The following is a 14,324-nucleotide window of genomic DNA, read 5'->3' on the forward strand; positions in this document are numbered from 1 at the left end:
TATATATATTTGTATATATGTACATATATATACGTGTACATTATATACATATGTATATATATATACATATATATATGTATATATATACATATATATACATATACATATATATATATACATATACATATATATACATATGTATAGATATATATATATACATATATATATACATATATATACATATACATATATGTATATATACATACATATCTATGTATATATATATGTATATATACATATATATATACATATATATACATATATATATATACATATATATACATATATATACATATATATGTATATATACATATATATACATATATATACATATATATACATATATATATGTATATATACATATATATATATGTATATATACATATGTATATATATACATATGTATATATATACATATGTATAGATGTACATATGTATAGATGTACATATACACAATGTACATATATATATATATGTACATATATTAATTTTATTTATACAAACATTAATGGCTACATATGTGCATACATGTTTCTGTAATCACCCACGTTGGGGGATTACGTCTTCAGGCCAAGAATTACCGTCGAAAGTGATATTTCCACCAAATACATTTTCCTATTTCGTTTATCAAGTTAGAATGCAACCTGGGTGGGAGTCGTAAAAACGGTAAGAGGATAAGTGAGGTCTTTGAAGATAATAAACATCTTTTTCATTTCCCTTTCCCCCCATCCAATCTATCTTTTGGTTTTTATGGCATAAGGTACTTGAGAATTTAGTTTTTTTTTGTCTTGGAGTCTGTAAATTAAGAACATTAGCTATGGTCACCAAGTACTGACCGGTGGCTTTCAATCTACATCCATCCACACATACATGCCACACACACACAACACACACATACACATACACCGCCACACACACACACACACTCACGTTAATACATATATTCAAAAGCGATTCTATGCTGCTCGCTTTTATTTTACCCACAACACACGTACTGAAACTAGGCAATAACTCTAAACTACGCAGGAATAAAGTTAAAATTGAAATAAGGTAAATAAAACAAAACAAATTCAGCATGAAGTTCATAGGCCTATCTTCATATTAAGCAAGCACTCTTTCGATGGTTAGGCAGATATACATAAGATGTATAACGATACAATAATAATATATAATAAGACATGACAGAAATCAGAGTATATAGGTTATACAAACTGAGTATACAAGCTTATATATTGTAGTACTTCCATTCATCTTTATTTATTCACCCTAATTTCCTTATCCCCTTTTCTTTCATTCACTCTTCATTCCTTACTTTCTTTCATCTATTTATTCATTTATCCTTTTTTTTAATTAATTTTCCTACCCAGGTATATAAAGATCATATATCCATACATGCATACACCCAAAAATACCCATATGCATACATTATTACGAGGTTCACCCAAAACAATCTATTACCCGTTTGGTTCAAATATACCTTCATACAGGTACTTATTTAGGTTAGTAATATTATAACTGCTTGATGAAGTAGAATATTAAGCGACTTACGTAATCCATACGGGTATGATCATAGTTGCGACCTCACTTATCCTCTTTGTGGGGGGGTTATTTGATGGGGGTTAGTTGTACTTATAGTTGTTCTGGTCTACTAATTTAGAGTTCTTTAAGTGCGTGTATTCTGAAATGTTTGCAGGATATAGCAGTTTCTTATTTAATATTTAATAATTTATCTCTGTCTTTAAACCTAGTTATCTCAAGTTTTTCTGATAAGCATAATGGACATGGTGAGATCAATGAGTGGCAAGTATTGGCCTTCCTAATAATCTTCCATTCTATACTAGGTGTTTTATTTTCTCTAACTAATTTCCAGTAATATAACGATAAGGAAGTGTCCTTTTCATATGTTTGATTACTCATCGAGCGTGTATGTCCATAGAATCTATTTTTGAAAGTCATTTGGGTATTCCCTATGTAGAATCTTTCGTCCCTTGGGTTCTCTACCGGGAATATCCTAGCTTGGTATACCACTGATGAGGTGAGACATTCAAGATATGGGAAATCTATTTGTAATACGTGCTTATTTATCCACCTTTTTTTTGACAACGTGTGCGTTATCATTGCCGGAGTAATAAATAAATAGTAATAACATATTACGCACACATGTGAAAAGTCGATATCATATAGATCAGTTAATGGTTTTTTAAATGCTACTTATTTAAATTTATGGTTGCTTATTAAAAAAAAAACAGAAAAAAAGAAGATCGTGGATTGCGTAGATATATTCAATCAACATATGAAAATGATAGAATTATCACGTAAAATAAATCTACAATAATGTCGAGACACGCGGACAAAATTTCAATACTGTTTTTAGATTAAATTCTCAAATAATCTAAAAACAGTATTGAAATTGAAACACTTATGGAAACATAGTTAAATTTTCTATTTACATATCAATTTCTATTAAACACAAACACACACGCACTATATATATATAATTTACTAGTCCGTATCTCTCTACCTAATCAAGTCCCAATGTATATCCATTAATATATCGATCTTAAGCTGTTCTTTACCTATCTCTCCTCCCCCCTCTCTCGTACTGGTGTGATGCAATGGTAACTGATGCGGGGTGGCGGGCTTAGCGTGCTGTATTCTAGTTCTGTTGGGATTATTATATCACGTACACCTACACGTTGTCTCTTTTGTCTATCATACGAATAAAATATATATATATATATATATATATATATATATATATATATATATATAGTCTTTGAAGTTTTTAACCTTTAAAACTATACCAAAAAAATATTTTTTATCATTCGTTAGAAAACCATCTAGTCAGTAAGTCATTTAATCACCTGCAATCACTGCATCAACTCGCTCTCGAATTTATATATATATATATATATATATATATATATATATATATATATATATATATATATATATAAAACTTATACATACATACATACATACATACATGTAAATATATATATATAAATAAATAATTAAAAAAACTTCCACAAAATTTTCAAGCAGGGTGTTTCAGTTATTTTGGCTTGCCTTATTAAAGTCATATAAAACTTTTTTTTTAAATACACTATTTGGTTTCACTATTTCTTTCTTTTTTTTTTTATCTCAAAGGAATCTTAAAAAGAACATTTGAAACTATTTTTTTTTCTATACTATGTCGGGCGATGGTGGACTTTTGCACCTCTTTTTCAATTTTAAATTTCTATAATCATTGAAAAGATTCAGTTTTAGTAGGTCAGCAACATCTGGTGATAGCCGAAGCTTTTGTCTGCTTTAAAGATGGCATCACCATTCATTGGGTTGCATCTGAAACGAGATAAATATAAATAATGATTAAAATAAGAGATGACTTTTTTTTTTTTTTTTTTTTTTTTACAAATTTCTTTAAAGCACGAAAAAGGAGAAAAATATACTTAAATTCTACTACTATGTTTTCGATTGTTTCCGATTGCGATTTACGTAACAGACCGGAAATAGCCGTAACAGTTTATATTTTTAAAGGAGTGAAAAATAAATGTACAAAGGCAGTTTGGGTTAAACATTTTTTAGCTCCTCAAAAGAGAAAATAATGAAAGAAGAAAAAAAAAAAGCAGAAAGAGCTATACACATAAAATAGAGAAACGAAAGAGTAAGAAACAGGTAAAAGGGAGAGTATCGAGTTCTACTATATGCATTTCTGTTTGTACATGGAATGAATCAGAAACAGCACCCCCTCCTAAAGTTCAACCCTTTCTCACTGTGGTAAGAGTAGTGGCAATGTGGTATTGTCAGTACTATTCTAGAATTCCGAGTCCTGGTAGGGCCACCAGGGGCAAACAGGTTTGGATATTAAAGCCGCAACATGGCTAAGAGGGCATTAGCGAAACTCCAGATGGGAGTTGATATTAGGATCTATCGCCTATGGTCACTGTTCTCTCTCTCTCTACGCGCGCAAATAGTGGCATTTCAAGCACGGAACCGCAAGTACATGGAATGAAAATGGCAACGTTGATTCTTCTCTATTCCTCTGTGTTGTAGGCTAGTGTTTCTCAACAATAGGCCATGGAGCTTTCATTGGATTTGGAGTAGCCCAAAGGAAAATATATAGTGATTAAAATGTTTTTTTCTAATTTTATAAAATCACTTATGATTTATAAAATCACTGTAGAACAGCTCTATTAATCTTAAACAGCAGGAGTGTTTAATTATTGAATTTTTTACTACATTTTTATGCTAATAAAACACATTTCCATGTTACTCAAAATATTTATTTATTTATTTTTTTACACGGTGGTTACTATTTATCAAGGCCCGGAAGCCACTCAGGGATAAGGGTTATTGCAAGTACAGTACGTTAGTGTGGAGATTTATTGAAGTGTTTACTTAAGGAGGCGGTTCATTAGGAATTTGTTTACGTTGGACTTGAAGACATCCAGGTTGTAGTCAGGTGGGAAGCAGGCAGACGGAACAGAGTTCCACAGGCGTGCAGTTCTAAGAAAGAAGCTTTGTTCATGGAATCTACGTTTTGATTTAGGCACAGATAAAGAGTGGGGAACATTTTTGACAGTGGATTCAGCTAGACGGGTGTTTTTCGTGAAAGATTGGTGAGGGGGGTGCAGATATTGGAATTCAGACGAGAACCTGCCATAGAAATAACGATAAAACAAGGATAGGCTCGCAACGTCTCTTGTGTGGGAGAGAGGTTGCAGAGAAGAGAAAAGGGCATCCCCCACTAAGCCACGAAGTCTATTTATTAAAGGTTATGTGGGCCTGATATTTCTTTTGACACTAAAAATAAACCACAATGTAAAAAATAGTTGAGAAGCACTATTCTAGGCCAAACCTTCACATATAATAACTGAGCTTTGCTGTTGTCAGTGTCAAAGAAGCATTCATGTTAATAAATAACAGCGATGAAACGAAGAGAACTTCATGCAGACCAGAACGATCCTCGTGCGTTCTATTGCACAAGTCCGACTTGCTTAACGAACAAAGCAGCAGCTTTGATCCTGCAGCATCAGCATCAGCTGTGCATGGTATCAATGAGACATTTATGTATATGCTTATTTCACGTGTGTATATATTAGCGTTCAGACGATTAATCGGAATCTGAAAAATCGAGAATTTTGTGGTGTCTGAATCGGTATCGGAATCAGAGAAATTTTGTGCCTATTTTTCGATGCCCAAAACGATTCTTCAATTATCTTTTTTATTTGATTTTGTTTAAAAAAATATCCCACTGCTGATAGTAACAATAAGATAATACATATTTATTGATTTTGAATGATCAGTAAAGCTAAAATCTATAGATCATTCCCCGCAAGTGTGCTTTTACGTTTGAGAAAATATCTGAACATTTAACATGTAGTCGGGAAAAATAACTTTATTGTAAAACAGTTAGAGATTTATAAGGAATCGGAATCGAAATAGAGAATTGTATCGGAGTCTGAAATTTAGTGCGGAATCGGTACTTGTATCGGAATCGGGAAAAATCTCGGAATCTTCCCATCACTAGTATATATGCTTAATCTATAAAACATAGGGGTAGCAGTATCAGCTGCGTGAATAATAAGACATTAACGAATACAGATGATTCCAATATTTTTCCCGATTCCGATAAAATTATCGATTCTTTTCTAAATTTCCGATTTAGAGTCTTCTTAAATTTCTGTTATGAACATTTTTTTTTGCGAATTGCTGTAAAACTCGCGTAATATGTGCATCTATTTTCGCAAAAATAAAACTACACTTATGGGGGCGAATATTACTCGAGGAGATCTTTCTAACAGTTTTTTCTACATATGTTTTTTCCGTAATTTGCTGAAAATAATGCGGCAACTAAACATTTATTTGTATAAAAACAAAGCCGATTTGTCGAAGTTCGTCGTAAGTTGAGAAAATGTTGTTAATACTTTTTCTTAAACAACTGAACAAATCGATAAACACCTTATTTTAGCACTTAAAGAACAATATAAATAAGTTATCAGTCATTGACTAATTTTTAAAATAAAAATACCACAAAGAAAAAACAAAAGAAAAAGGACAGAAAACTGTTCCTTTTTAAAAAAAAATCCTTTTCCTTTTCATGCCATTTTTACCGTGTAATTTTTACCTAAACTTGTTTTAATCTCTATCATATGAAAGGAAATTTGTCTGTGTGTGTGTGTGTGTTCGTTTCCTTTTAACTCGAAAACGGCTGGCCCGATTTTTATGAAATTTCGCACGAAGGTACTTTATGTGTCTGGCAGTGTTCTTAGATAGGTTATGTATCGGAGTGTGTTCGATAAATATCGATAATAGAAATAATCGGATGAAAGGAAGAACAGGAGATTTTTACCAAAGTTAACACCTCACAAGGCCTAGCGTCAAAAGTGCATGTGAAGAGGTTTTATTATCACACAAGCCGAAAAGCACGGCATATAAAATCAACAGTAGGTTCTTTGATATGACAGGGGCGTGTTCGAAGTGAATGTTTCTGTTTAGAACGCAACTGAATCATGGTATTTGACTTTTGCATTTTAAACTTTAATTTAGGTTGTTATATATAAACATAATTTCATAAAATCACCAGTAGTTCTCTACAGTGTAATGTAGACTGCAATGTATTGTGGACTAAGTCATTGCACGGAGGTATGTGAAACTTCCTCCCGGTGCCCCCACTAGAGCAGGCAATCAATTGATAGACGATTTCACCGATTTCACTGATAATAAAAATATGAAAGTGTGAAATATTCGTCGTTTATCATTGAATCCCAGACCACAGCGGGTCTCCCTGCTAGTATATATACAATAAACAAACATATATAAGCTCCGATTAAATTTTTTGAGCTTTATATTATTCCGATGAGTCTCTTCTTATAGAATTGAATTTACTCTGTTCTCCTAAGCTCTCTCTCTCTCTCTCTCTCTCTCTCTCTCTCTCTCTCTCTCTCATATATGAGTGAATTCAAATGCTTAGACTTTGACAGTATTTAAATCGACAAATAATTACCCACAATTTAGAAATATAAGGAAATGAGTAAGTCAGATTAAGACCATAATATGCTCAGAAATATTACATTATTATTATATTAAACTATTACATTATTATTATTATTATTATTATTATTATTATTATTATTATTATTATTATTATTATTATTATTATTATTATAATATTAAACTAATTTAATATTTGAACTCATGGCCCAAGAAGAGTTAATACGAGCGGCGTGCAATAAGTAATGCCCCTGATCCACTTCCAGTTATCTGATCTAGCTGAAATTTTGCATGCACAATGATTTATATCTCTACGAGTTATGTGGCAAATTACAGCTCTGAACTAATTGTGGTTTCTGTTTTACAGGTCTTTGAGGTGTGAAATGGGGCCTCTTGAATGTCGAGCAGTGATCCGGTTTTTGTATTTGAAAGGACGCACACCACAGGAGACTTTTGATGAAATGAACGAAACTTATGGTGATAATGCCCCATCATACGACCTTGTAAAACGCTGGCATCGTGAATTCAAACATGGCCGGAAGTCTGTGGAAACAGCTCCCAGACCTGGTCGCCGCCTTCTGCCATTGATGAGGCATCTGTCCGTCAAGTTGAGGCTGCCATTTTGGAAGATCAGCGCATTACTATTCGCCAAATAGCCTAAGATGTCAAGATTAGTACAGGGTCTGTGGAAACTATCATTCATGACCATTTGCATATGCATAAGGTGTCTGCCAGATGGATTCCCAGGTTGCTCACACCATTCCAGAAGCGAGAACGCGTCGAGTGCTCGAGGATGAATTTGTGAGATGTGCCAAGATGAGTCAAAGTTTTTAAAAAGACTGATTACACAGGATGAAACCTGGGTCCATATCTATGATCCAGAGAGCAAAGCCCAGTCAATGCAGTGGAAGCACCTAGACTCACCACCTTCAAAGAAGGCAAGGGTGCAGCCTTCCGCTGGCAGGTCATGCTCGCAGTCTTCTGGGACCAGGACGGAGTAGTGATGACAGATTTTCTGGCAAAGGGTACCACAATTACAGGAGCCTATTATGCTTCACTTTTGAGGAAATTAAGGGAAGCTATCAAAATCAAGAGGCGGGGAAAGATCAGCAAAGGTACCCTCCTGCTGCAGGACAACGCACCGGTTCACAACTCGCATGTCGCCAGATCACAAACACGGGCGTGTGGTTATGAAATTCTTCTCATCCTCCCTACTCTCCTGACTTTGCATCCTCTTACTTTCACCTCTTTCCAGCCATGAAGTTGTTTTTTAAAGGAAAGCGTTTCCCAGATGATGCAGCCTTGATTCCTGAAGTCACGTCGTGGTTGGAGGACCAAGCTGGGGTGTTCTACAAAAACGGTCTCCAGAGCTGCATCAAACAATGGGAGAAATACATAACTCTGGGTGGTTCCTATGTAGATAAAGACTAATAACTGTGCCAAGTTTCGTTGCTCTACTGCTATGGGAAGTGGGCCAGGGGCATTACTTATTGCACGTCCCTCGTATATTACAATTTAGAAATAAACAAAATTATTACAAATTTATTTGCGATCATTAGTACAGGAACTCTTCTATGCAATTGTTTAACCCAGTTAGTTTCAAACATTATCTTCTTGTTACTCCATTAACGTGTACTTTCATCTCAACCAATATATTCGGTGAATTTAGCTATTATGGTAGGTTGATAAATTTGTGTAGTGGACATTTTTATATTGATTTTATTTTCGTTTGCACAGTTATCTATCTTATCAACGCCCGTGTAGACATTTAGACATAAGCAGCCTATCCTTTTTACCATTAATTCTAACGGTAAGTTATCCAATTGAAAACCCTAATTGCCCTTCCCCATTTCCAACCAAATAAATATTAATCTGTAACTTCTCACACAATAGTACATATTATTGTAGATATTGGTAGTCGACGAGTATTATGACCGTTATAATACTTATAAAAATCGAATACTATAGCGAAATAAATATTTACGGATAAAATCATTTATGTTAAAAATTTTTAATAGAAAAGAATGTTTAAAGACAAACAATAATTTAAGAATAAACTGACTTCTAGAGTCTAACCTAGTCTTACGCAGAGGTCACTTAAAGTGATGTAAACTTTAGGTAGAGCTTGTAAAACACTTAGTCAAAGATCAGATTGGTTGGTTGTTTTTGTTTTACGGCATATCAACCGTTTTCGGGTTATTTAATGCCGAATCCAAAGATTTTGAAGAAAATTTTTTTAATAGAATATATTTGTTGTTTTCACGTCGGTTTCTATTTAACCCATAGTTGAGACCCTAACAGGTACTACCACTCCGGGTCAGAGTGAACCTGGGAGCAATGGTAATTAAAGGGTGGCTCCACACTCCCCAAAGCCCACAAGCTGGGGCCTTACCACTGGATATAGTTTAAGGTCATATCCAGGACCCCCATTGAGGGACTTTTACCCTCTGCAGGGGGGCAGTCGGCGTATTCTAATGCCCCACCGACAGGGCTCAAAGATCAGGAGTGAGAGGGAACAGGCAAGTCGGAAGAGGGAGAAAGACGATCCACAGATGGTGATGGCTCCCAATAGAGGGGATTAAAATGGGTTTGTCTTGGACCAGCGGCAGATTTCGTTAAAGAATATTGGCAAAAATACAACCCGAGATTTGTTGATTCATTGGGATGAATTTTTTTTTCAGCTTTTCCGTTGATCCGTCAAACAAAATCAAAGACAGACCAGGTATGTTTTTCCGATTTACCAGATGTTACAACCCCAGAGAATTGTTATTCGTCCCTTTCCGTTGTAAATGTAATATGTTCGTTGTTAAAAAAAAAAAACAAAAACAAAAAAAACCCCTGCTTTTACCTTATTTAAAACTAGCATACCCGTGCTTCGGGCGGGACTTTGCTGTACGCTTCGTGGGCACCCTTACATTGTTTTTGGCAGCGTTATTTTGGAAGATCAAAGTTAAGAGATACAGTGCAATAAATTTTGGCCCATGTTAAAGATCACTATCCGGCCAAATTTTATCAAGATTGGTTGAGGGGACACGGATGAATGGGGATGATCTGATTCAAATTCACTTTGGTGTGCACCATCCCTAAAGGGAGAGTTTATGAAGAGCCACATAAAGCCGCTTTCAGGACTGCCAGCAAACACTGTAAAAGAGTAATGAAGAACACGAGAGAGTTGTATGGTCAGTCTGTTAAATTCAGAGTAGTTGAGCAGCGGCTTGGTTCTCACCAGGTTTGGTAAATAGAAAACAGGACCCTGAATAGAAGTGTATGCTCTATTCCAACCATCATTAATGGACATGAGGTAATCTCAGCGTCAGACAAAGCCACACTCTTTGCCAAGAACTTTGCAGCTAATTCTACCCTATGCGTTCAAGGCTGCCAACCACCTCCCGTATTTCCTGCTGTGTCTGAAAATATCTATGCGTGATGTTGCATACCTAATCAAAAACCTTGATTCCCGTAAAGCAACTGGCCCTTGAGTGCTGGAAAAGCTTCAACTAGAACTAGCTCCCATACTTACAAATTTTTTAAACGTTGTCTTAAGGAGAAATGCTTTCCAACACCCTGGAAAACCTTAGTATGTCGCGTATTTAAGAACTCAGGTGATCCCAAATGGTCACTCATCTGGCACTAACCAGGCTCAACGTTGCTTAACTTCGGTAATCTGATGAGAATCGGTGTGTCAACGTGATTATGCTGTACGTCTTAGGAAGTATACTTAGAATATAATAAGGAATATTATTTAATGAGACCTAACCACCACCTCTTTTTGAGAATGATTAATTTTAAAAGCGTCTTCATTATTGATTTTGTATCATTGTTCTATGCCTCACAATTCTATCTATCTATCTATCTATCTATCTATATAATACAGAACAATCACATTGATACACCGATTCTTGTTAGATCACTGTAATTAGGCAACGGTAAGCCTGACCAGTACCAGATATGTGATCACCTGGGAATACTAGATGCTGTACGTATTGCACAGAGACGTGGACATTTTCTGGTTAGCATCTAGAGGCGTGTTTAAATCCACTGGGAGAAATGTACCTCCAGCCTTCGTTAAGACATGCATCAAGGAGAAGCTCTGATGTAAAATCTGGAGTCTACTGTCTACTCTTGCGGAAATTAATAAGTTCAGCATCAGCTCCAAAAAGTCTGGATAGTTCTATGCAAAGCATTCATCTCTATAAACAAATGATCTGCGGGAATCCATAAAATCGTCCCAACACTAATATATATGCTTATATAAACTGATACGCTCGTAGTGTACAATCGTATATCTACCTACCTGCGATGCTCCCGTTCAGTCACAAGAGACAATGGATACTCCCTATAAGGATAGCTGCGTGTGCAACCACACCTCTCCCGAAATAAGCGGACGCACATATAGCATCTGGAATTCCCAAATGGTCACTCGTTTTAGTACTGACCAGGCTCAACGTTGCTTAACTTCGGTGATTTAATCGGAACCGGTGTGCCAATGTGAATACCTACTTACCTACCTACGTGTATCATGATCTATATCAACGATAAAACAGAAACTACGAATGAATTGTTCCACATTTTTATGTTTTATTATTTAACACAATTGAAATTAATTTTTTAAAAAATCTAAGTCTGAAATGAGGAGATTGGGGGGGGGTAATACCATATCATTGAGACGAGAGAGGGCGGGGTCTGTAAATGGAGGCTGGGTCTAGATGAGCGTCATATTTTGCAGATATCTTTAGGAGTAGTGTTATAGGGCAACACATGTTTGGAAACTATGCTTGAATTCATGCGTGGATATGTTCACTGGTCGTAAATGTCAATTGGTTTGCTTAGAACAGCGGCGAATCATTGTTCTACATGACGTCAGCCCTATCCACTCATCTCGTTTAATTTTACTGTGTTCTACCTCTTTGGTTCCTGCCTATGACTCGTTTGTCATGACTCATAACAGCAACTTTGCGTCATCGAAACGCCCGACATGTCATGACGAGTCGGGCTGACCATTAACCAATCAATAAAAAAAGAATTAACAGAAATAAATACGAGCAAACCCAATGATTAAATGCGTGAAGTAATACACGAGGTGTGTTCCAAATGTAATGCCTCCTATCTTTTATGAATTCATGAGCTGAAAATTTCGTTGCAGATATTGACCGCATCAGACTCTAAAAAAGCAAATCTTGTCATGAACGTGAGCCAGAGCAAAGATATAATTTTGAATTCCTGGCAAAAGTGCATTAACAATGGTTCTGACTACATAGAAAAATATATTTTGAAGCAAAAAAAAAGAAGAAAAGTAATTTGTTTTATTGGTACCATTCCCGTCTTAAAATATTTGAATTAGAAAATAGGAGAATTTACTTTGGAACGATTCTCATATATATATATATATATATATATATATATATATATATATATATATATATATAAAAAGGATACATGTCTGTCTGTCTGTCTGTCCGTCTCCATATTTTCAATCTCTATCTCCTCCGAAACTAAAAGTCGCAGAGACGCGCTAGGGGGCCCAAATGACAGGAATTTTTACGGACCGTTCTTTTATGAGTCTTTAGCCGGTTAAAATAGTTTTACTTTTGAAATCACGACTCTATAATAATATATACGAAATCTAGACAAATTAAAATATCATATTTAAGCGTATTTTACGTTCGGAGAAAAGCCAAGCGCCCCCGCTAGTATATATATATATATATATATATATATATATATATATATATATATATATATATATATACTAACGTACATTACTTTTTTACGTGGAGGGTATGCTTCCACCGGGAAACGCCGATTAACGAGTCCTGGTAGTATATAATATATAGAACATATATATATATAGAACGTATATATAATTTATAATATATATATATATATATATATATATATATATATATATATATACATAATATTTTGATTGCAGAAATTCCCCTTTCGACCAAAGTACCGTAGGTTTGCAACAACAGATGCCACATATAATTATTTTTTCTGTCTAGACTATTAGCCACTATCTTATGTAACTTTAGAACAACATTTTAGACACATTTAATCGTTATAATAAAATCCTACATTTCATCCAAAAGTAACATCATTACAATCGCAACCATCTTTAAAGGAAGTAGTTCCTATTTTTCCCTCTCAATATCAAGTTCTACTGCATACATAATGAAATATACATACATTGTGCTTGCACTCTTCGTAACTGGATCATAGACATTCCCATTTCCCATTCCAAAATCTTTCCAGAATAATTTCGCTCAGTATGATTGGCTGAGTGCTAACCATTCCCTATATACCGGATTAACGGTATTTACATGCTATACGAACGCGGCGTCGCAATAATACCTACTTTTGCCCTCTGAGTAAATTGTCGCGTTAATTTTTTGACATATTAGGCGTCAGTTTGTATCTCATCTCTCTTCCTCCATTTCTCTCTCTTTATATATTTATCCCAACTCTCCCCCTTTCTCTCCTTCTCGCTCGCCTTATACATTCTTTTTATGCCGAGGAAAAAAAAACACATTTCACGGTGATGCCGACCAAAAAACAACAACCATTTATTTCCTTTCTCTCTCTCGCTCCATCGCTCGCTTTGTACATTTGTTCCAGTAATTATATTTTTTAAAACAGTTACGTTTTTTAATGTATTTTATTTAAATATACTATATAAACTATTTTTATAGTTAACTATATTTTGTTTTTTCATCCACTAATAATAAAAATATATAAAAATACGTAAACATTTTATACAACTGATTTTTTTTATTTTCTAATCGCATATCATTTAAAATGACTATGTTTATTTAGGTTAATATTTTATATACTTATAAACTGTTCAGATATTTGAAAAATATATTTATTTACAGAAACATGAAAAGAAAACAATGAATGTGTTACATTTGTTTTTACAGTTTTACCAGTTTAAAAACAGTGAATGTGCAACAGAAAAATAGTTTAATACACACATTATATATATATATATATATATATATATATATATATATATATATTATATCATAAATGCATAATAGTTATTAATAGTATATATAATATATATAAAATATTTTTTCAAAAACCAAGACAACAAAATATAAAATGAGAACATCATATTGTGATTTTTAGTCGTGTGAAAGCGACTCTATAAGTCAATCCGTCGGTCGGTCGATCGGTAACACTTTTGTGCTTGGCCTTTTTGGTTAAGATCAAAGGTCTGTTCTTAATAGATGCTGTTCTTAGCTTTTTAAGATTTTCTTGGCTTTCGGGCCGATATCAAAGTGTAGTATCTGTTTCGGCAGATATTACAAGCAAAGACGATATGT

General features: G+C 34.3%; 1 long non-coding RNA gene across 1 annotated transcript in view; it reads right to left on the reverse strand.

Moving 5' to 3' along the window:
- Positions 1-2,907: 2,907 nt before the first annotated feature.
- LOC145303564 (uncharacterized) overlaps positions 2,908-14,324 on the reverse strand; it is a 395,244-nt gene continuing 383,827 nt past the window's right edge. Inside the window, exon 5 of the long non-coding RNA XR_013873740.1 lies at positions 2,908-3,345. This is a non-coding gene — a long non-coding RNA (uncharacterized LOC145303564). The remainder of the gene's footprint in view (positions 3,346-14,324) is intronic.

This window comes from Euprymna scolopes, chromosome 19 (genome assembly GCF_053919585.1).
Source record: "Euprymna scolopes isolate OS-2025 chromosome 19, ASM5391958v1, whole genome shotgun sequence".
Classification (NCBI taxonomy): domain Eukaryota; kingdom Metazoa; phylum Mollusca; class Cephalopoda; order Sepiida; family Sepiolidae; genus Euprymna; species Euprymna scolopes.